Source organism: Aegilops tauschii, chromosome 1 (genome assembly GCF_002575655.3).
Source record: "Aegilops tauschii subsp. strangulata cultivar AL8/78 chromosome 1, Aet v6.0, whole genome shotgun sequence".
Taxonomy (NCBI): domain Eukaryota; kingdom Viridiplantae; phylum Streptophyta; class Magnoliopsida; order Poales; family Poaceae; genus Aegilops; species Aegilops tauschii.
Window position 1 is genome coordinate 335,224,470 of NC_053035.3, and position 7,883 is coordinate 335,232,352.

At 41.8% G+C, this 7,883-nt stretch overlaps 1 long non-coding RNA gene across 1 annotated transcript; it reads left to right on the top strand.

Annotated features, from left to right (window-relative positions):
• The first annotated feature begins 244 nt into the window (after positions 1–244).
• On the top strand, positions 245–1,227 carry LOC120968088 (uncharacterized). Its single transcript, XR_005762177.2, has 2 exons — positions 245–596; positions 746–1,227. It is a non-coding gene; the product is annotated as an uncharacterized lncRNA (long non-coding RNA).
• Positions 1,228–7,883: the final 6,656 nt, after the last annotated feature.

Sequence of the window (7,883 nt, forward strand, 5' to 3'; positions counted from 1 at the left end):
TCGGGTTCCATCTCAAAAGAACAGGTTTCCATCTCAAAAGAAAAAAGACAGAATATTTTTGATCTGATATTAGATTAAAAAAGATGTCACGGTCGCAAATTCTAACTAACTTTCTCACATGTGTAGTTGTAAAAAAAACTCACATGTTTGTTCTAAAAGAACAATGCCGTCATCATAATTCAACTTCTACTCGTCTTCCTCGACCTATACGCCATCGCCGCTGCCATCCCACGATGTCGCCGCCGCCGCCATCCCACGATGTCGCCGCCGTCATCCCATGATGTGCCGCCGCCCCACGATATCGTCGCCGCCGCCAACCCACGATGTCTCCGCGGCAGCCGCGGACTCCTTCCTGACGCTCAGGGGGCTGCGGTAGAACTACGCTTGGCTGCAGTGCGTGTTCCCAACGCCATTGTCGACCATCGTCGCGCCACCGTGCTGGCACTGCGACGGGCTGCTGGAGGTGATGGCCATGAGATCTAAAGTTCACCTCATGGTGCAATCGCTCTAATAAAAAGGACCACGATGATCAATCGATCCCCATGTCATCCTCAACTTCAGATTTCCATCCAATTCAGCAATCGATTTGAAAAAAGGTCACAGACTCACAACCAAATCCAGCATCTCCTCAATCCCTTTCTTCTCCTTTCTTGAATCACCTCGGATTTCAGGTTCTTACTATGAGGCTTCCCAATATAATTTTTTTAGGCCAATTATTGAATCAATCTCACGCCGGTTGATGCAGCGGAGGAGGAGGCGGCCGCAGTAGGCAGTAAGGCTGCCGAGTGAAGGGACTACAGGGGATTGCTGGCGCCACGATCCCTGCTCTGTTTTCAAATCCTTTCAATTCATCACAGAAGATACATGCATACTGGCTTGATCCCTAATGTTTGGACAAGGAAAAAAAGTCGGTTGTGTACATGTGTATCCAAAGTGGTCCTTTTGACTTGATTGTGTGATGTACGAAGAGAAAGCATGCAAGTTGCCATGGTCTGGATAATGACATTGCTTCCAGTGGCACCAAAGATATATATGACAGGCCTGACTCCGGACAGAAGTTCCCTTTGATGTTTCTAGGAGGTTCAAATTATAGATGTTTTCAGATGACCCTATGTTAGCCAACCGAATTAGTTTTTTTACATGGCAACGAAATTAGCTGATGTCATTTCGTTTGTACCAGAATTGAATGATGCGTGTGTTTTTCTTGAGTACATGCTACATATCGGATTAACTGCATGGTACATCCAATCATCCTTCCATTACACGGAGGTACGATGCTTAGAGTTTGAATATTTTTCCATGTCTTTAACTGCTAAAATTGTGCACTTCCTTTTTTGTTAGATCGGGTAGTCAGATTATAAAACTATCGGCCATACAATTATTAGCTTCAAGTACTACTTGAGCTGCACAGGTCTAATTTTTTTTTTTTGCAAAAGTTTATCCCTTGAGGTACACTCCATTACTTTCTATATTATAGACATAAGGTTTTGACATTATTATTGGCGTAAATGTACTCTACTAGCAAGTATTGTGATCCACTTAATGTTCTTTTGCTGCTGACTATGTTCGTCAGTGCAAACTGTTTTGTGTAATATTGTTGCAACTATGGTCAATGTTTTGTATAATATTTTTGCAACTATAGACAATATATACTGTTTTCTCGATGTTTCATCCGATCATCCTGCCATTACACGGAGGTACGATGCTTAGAGTTTGCATATTTTTCCATGTCTTTAACTGCTAAATTGTGCAGTTTCGTTTTTGTTAGATCAGGTAGTCAGATTTTAAAACTAATGGCCATACAATTATTAGTTTCAAGTACTACTTGAGTTGCACAGGTAAAATTTCTTTTGCAAAAGTATATCCCTTGAGGTACACTCCAATACTTTTCATATTACACATAAAATTTTGTCATTATTATTGGCCTAAATGTACTCTACTAGCAAGTACTGTGCTCCACTGAATGTTTTTTTACTGCTGACTATGTTTGTCAGTGCAAACTGTTTTGTCTAATATTTTTGCAACTATGGTCAATGTATACTGTTTTTTGTAATATTTTTGCAACTATGGTCAACGTATACTGTTTTCTCTAATATTTTTGCAGCTTTGAAGAAACTATGTGTAGGTCTCTACATCATTCTTAGGATTTTAAGTTTAGTGCTACAACTAGCTCTTTATTGTGCTTAGCAGCAGCTGTTATGACAGGACTAACTTCTTCGTTCACGAATTCACATGCTAGGATTCAATGCTAAATAGGCTGGTTCTTCGAAGGGGTCGTTAGAATGGGAAATTGGAAGATGATGTTGTATGAACTCTTTGAAAATCCCTAACCACATCTACTAAACATTTAAAATTCTATATCCTGCCCATCGAATTAATATTGCGTAGTTTTGCTTATGCTACCACAATTTCTCTGTAGGTTAACGGAAATCCCAACAACATGAATACATGAATGCATAATGTGATTTTCCAGAAAATTTAGGACCCTTTTATATATGCAACCACACTATCAAGTCCAGAGCTCATGAACTACAAGACAAGTGCAACGATAACCTATATTCATATTAACCATAATGTCATGCAAATGAATTATTATGTTTATTGGATATGACGATCCCGTGCAGGTTTAGGCAATCATTCCACCTTCTATTGTTAAGCAAAGGTATAAACCCTAGATTACAAACATTTTCCTATACAGATGGCATTAAGTTATGCCAATTTCCTTACATCCACCGGCCGCAAGCTACCCATGCAATAGGTAATTATGACATGTCAATGATGCAATGGTGTTTGAAATATTTGGACCCTTAGTGAAACCTAAGATTCAAAAGATAGCTCGCTTATCGATTATCTATAGATTACAACACTAATTTGGTACCTCCAACAAACAGAACGTAATCAAAAAATATGAGCCGCTCATCTGATGTGACCGAGTTATAACGGTGTGGATTAACAACTGTAATCCTTGACTGAAACCCTTAGAATCATTAGATCTTTGGTACTATAGTTGAATTACCCACCTTTGTCATCAAATTATGTGCACGCATCTTCTAAGAGAAATCCACCCATGTGTTTACCACCCAGAATTGAAGAGTCGCGATATAGAATCAAACTTTCCGATCCCTCATCCATTCGCACCCCACCATGATAGTTCGTCAGATCGATCTAAATGGTCGCCGGCTGGCCAGCGAGCATTGCCCCCATTTGTAAACTTGATGACGCCTTGACGCATAAGACATTCTTATTGCTGCACTTACTAAGAGCAGCAACATGGTTAATTAAGTTTATGAGAGAAGTGCCGGTACATGCCGACGATGGTCGATGGAGCTTTGATGTGGTTGTGGAGGCATAAAAATTCATTCTGATCAAAAAGATTTCTAAGGGTAAGGTGCAGGCAGCGCTAGCTGATAGTAACATGCTGTTTTTTTGTCTCTTAATTTATTTATTTTCTAGCAGATATCCCGGATTGGATCAAAAATTATTTTGTCCAGTTTGTAACCCAATATGTTTGTGCACAAACACATCTAATGCTGAGGTACCGTTTATGCTACTGCAGGTCTGCATCATTTGTCGCTCCTAGAGGAGTTCTTTCTGCGGTGAAGACACACTTACACGCAGCCTTTAACGATTGCTTTCCGGTGAGACACAAGTACAAGGATTTAAGCACCCTTGATTGATTCATGGAGAGCAGACAAAATGAGTCTGACTAATCTAATCTAGCTACTGGATCGACCGGACGGAAGAACGGAACACACGCAGGAGATTGCCCAAGTCCGGTCCTAACAAGGCCATTCATCATATGGTTACGTTAATTCCAGCAATTTATCTGTTGTGCTTCCTAATGTTATCTTATTAACTGGACTTAGAAACGGAGAAATCCCATGATGTAATGTGACTTCGTGGCTCAAGGTTATATTGCTGGACCAAGATCTGCATCTATATTTCCTTAAGTCTTTCACTTACATTCTTTTATTTCCTGTCCAGTTTTATTTCTATGTGATGTCTTATTTCTTCCTTTCTAAAGTTGTTTGGTAATGAACGAACCTAACCTGAAATTAAGTAGGCTTAAGGTGACTTGATGAGTGATTTCCTGGTCAACGGTTGGTTTTATATTATTTGCAAGTTTTGCAACTCCACTATGCCATTGGACTTTAGTTGCTCATATATTGGCAAATCTTATATCTACCTGCCATACACCTACATGGCTGCATGCACGTCCTCAACGAATACACAACGCTACTTTACAGGATGGAATCGTAGAAGATAAAAAAGTAAAATGAAGTTGAGAAAATATTATCATCTATTTCGGTGATGACTTTACATGGTAATACTTTAGTATGTCTGTGTTATTGGCTATCAAGAATGTCCAAATCCATCTGTGTTGAAACATTTGTGGGAGTGCATTGCAATTATTAACAAATTAATTCCAGCATTCCTGGCATGAGAAAGAAAACGAGGGTGATTTTCAATTACAAGCAAGCAAATACCACTGGATTATTTCTTCTTTCCTTCTCAGATTTTGCTGAATGTAGCATGTCATCCACAGAATATGGTCAATCCCTCAATTAATTAGTCATTTTTTTGTGAGTGTAAATTATAGTTTTGTTGCCGTACTATAATAGAAACATTGTTCCCTTGGCACAATCTTACCGTTCTTTACTATTTTATATTTATTTCTCTATCGTCTTCATGTTGTTAACTGAAGTTACATTTTTCATAGACACTTTAATGAGCACACTTGATGAGATTGTGCAACATATAGCAACTAGCCCATGCATGTGCACGGGTTGACGACTAGTTGATCTAATTCTCGGGATGGACTGGCTTTCTAAGCACAAGGCTCAACTTGATTGTGCTGCCAGGGAGATTCAATTGACACACTCTTCTGACGATGTGATCATCTATGCCGCTCGTGATGAAACCATTCGGTTATTCTCTCTCAATGAGAAGGGCGAGTTAGATGCAATCTCTCAGGTTCCAGTCGTTTGTGAGTACCAAGACGTCTTTCCAGAAGAGCTTCCGGGAATGCCTCCTCACCGGCCAGCTGAATTCGTTATCGATCTTGAGCCTGGTATGGAACCTGTTTGCAAGCGTCCATACAAGCTTGGACCAAAGGAGTTGAAGGAATTGAAGAAACAACTCGATGAACAAGAGCGTCTGGCTCTGATCAGACCGAGCTCATCTCCATGGGGTTGTGGTGTTCTTTTTGTCCAGAAGAAAGATGGCACGGACCGACTTTGTGTCGATTACCGTCCATTGAACAAGAAGACAATCAAGAACAAGTACCCACTTCCCAACATCAATGGGCTATTCGAGCAACTTAAAGGTGCAAAGGTGTTTTCCAAGCTTGACCTCCGTATGGGTTATCATCAGATTCGCAATTGTGAACAAGATATTCCCAAGACAGCATTCAGAACAAGCTTTGGTTCTTATGAATATAATGTCATGTCTTTCGGCCTTGTCAATGCTCCTCCAACGTTCTCGTGCATGATGAACTTCATCTTCAACCCCTACACAAATGAATTCGTCCTGGTGTATCTCGATGATATCTTGGTCTTCTCCAAGAATAAGAAGGATCATGCCAAGCATTTGAGATTGGTGCTCGACAAGCTCAGAGAGTATCAATTCTATGCGAAGTTTTCCAAATGTGAGTTTTGGCTTGATGAAGTTCTTTACCTTGGTCATATCATCTCCACCAAGGGCATTGCTGTTAATCCGGAGAAGGTCTCTGCAATTGTGAATTGGGAGCCTCCTCAGAATGTCAAGCAGCTCCGCAGTTTCCTTGGTCTTGCAAGCTATTGCCGAAGATTGGTTGAGAATTTCTCTAAGATTTCAAAGCCTCTTTCCAACCTCCTCCAGAAGCATGTTAAGTATGTCTGGACTCCTGAGTGTGACGTTGCTTTCAACACCCTCAAAGAGAAGCTTGTCTCAGCTCCTGTCTTGACTCCTTCTGATGAATCTAAGCCATTCGATGTTTTCTGTGATGCCTCTCTGCAAGGTCTCGGCGCTGTGTTAATGCAAGAGAAGAAAGTTGTGGCCTATACCTCTCGTCAGTTGAAGCCCAATGAAAAGAACTACCCCACTCACGATCTTGAGTTGGCGGCAGTTGTCCATGCATTAATAACATGGAGACATCTCTTGTTGGGAAGGAAAGTGGACATCTTCACCGATCACAAGAGCCTCAAATATATCTTCACTCAACCCAACCTCAACCTCAGGCAAACTCGTTGGGTCGAAATGATTAAAGAGTACAATCCAAGTATTGAATATACTCCAGGCAAGGCCAATGTGATTGCAGATGCTTTGAGCAGAAAGTCTTACTGCAACAGATTAATTCTCAAGCCCTTCCAACCTGATCTTTGTGAAGCTTTCCGCAAAATCAACCTCCAAGTTGTTCCTCAAGGTTTTCTTGCCAACCTTCAAGTCACTCCAACTTTGGAAGACCAAATTCGTGAGGCGCAACTCCTGGATACTATGGTGAAGAAGGTGAAACATGGTATTGCCAAGGGCCTCTCCAAATACAAGTGCTATCGCATTGATGACAAAGATACTCTATTCTTCGAGGACCGGATTGTGGTTCCTAAAGGTGATCTAAGAAAGGTCATAATGAACGAAGCGCACAATTCTCTTCTTTCCATTCATCCTGGAAGTACGAAGATGTACCATGAACTCAAGCAGTCGTATTGGTGGACTCGAATGAAGTGAGAAATTGCTCAATTCGTGAACGAATGTGATGTCTGTCGAAGAGTGAAAGCAGAACACCAACAACAAGCTGGTCTCCTCCAACCTTTTTCTATTCCAGAATGGAAGTTTGATCATATCGAAATGGACTTCGTTACTGGATTTCCTAAGTCCAAGCGTGGAAATGATGCTATCTTCGTTGTCATCGACAAGCTTACAAAAGTGGCTCATTTCCTTTCAATAAAAGAATCCATCACAGCAGCTCAGTTGGCAGAGCTATACACCTCCAGAATTGTCTCCTTGCACGGCATTCCGCAACTGATCTCTTCAGACCACGGAAGCATTTTCACTTCTAAGTTCTGGGACTCCTTCTAGAAGGCCATGGGCACCAACATTTGCTTCAGCACAGCTTTCCATCCTCAAACTAGTGGCCAAGTCGAGCGAGTCAATCAAATCCTTGAAGATATGCTCAGGGCTTGTGTCATTTCCTTTGGTATGAAGTGGGAAGATTGTCTCCCATATGCCGAATTCTCCTACAACAACAGCTTCCAAGCAAGTTCGGGCAAGGCCCCATTTGAAATTCTCTATGGCAGGAAGTGCCGTACTCCTCTCAATTGGTCCGAGACAGGTGAACGCCAACTTCTTGGCAACGACTTGATCACAGAAGCCGAAGAAATGTGCAAAGTCATTCCTGAGAATCTCAAAGCCGCGCAATCGCGCCAGAAGAGCTATTATGATGACAAGCACCGTGATATGTCTTTTGAAATCGGAGACCATGTCTACCTCCGCGTCTCTCCAATGAAAGGCACTCGTCGCTTCGGTATCAAAGGGAAGCTTGCCCCTAGATACGTGAGTCCTTTCAAGATCATTGGCAAAAGAGGCGACCTCGCCTATCAACTTGAGCTTCCGTTCAACTTCGCAAATGTGCACGATGTGTTTCACGTGTCACAGCTTCGCAAGTGCTTCAAGGTGCCTGAGCGCACTATCAACTTTGAAGAGGTTGACCTCAAAGAAGATCTTTCTTATCATGAGCACCCCGTTGCTATTCTTGAAGAAACCGAGCGCAAGACTCGCAACAAGTCAATCAAATTCCTGAAAGTTAAGTGGTCGCACCATTCCGAGCGAGAAGCCACCTAGGAACGCGAGGATCACCTCCGTTCCGAATACCCGGAGTTCTTTCAGTCCTAGATCTCGGGACGAGA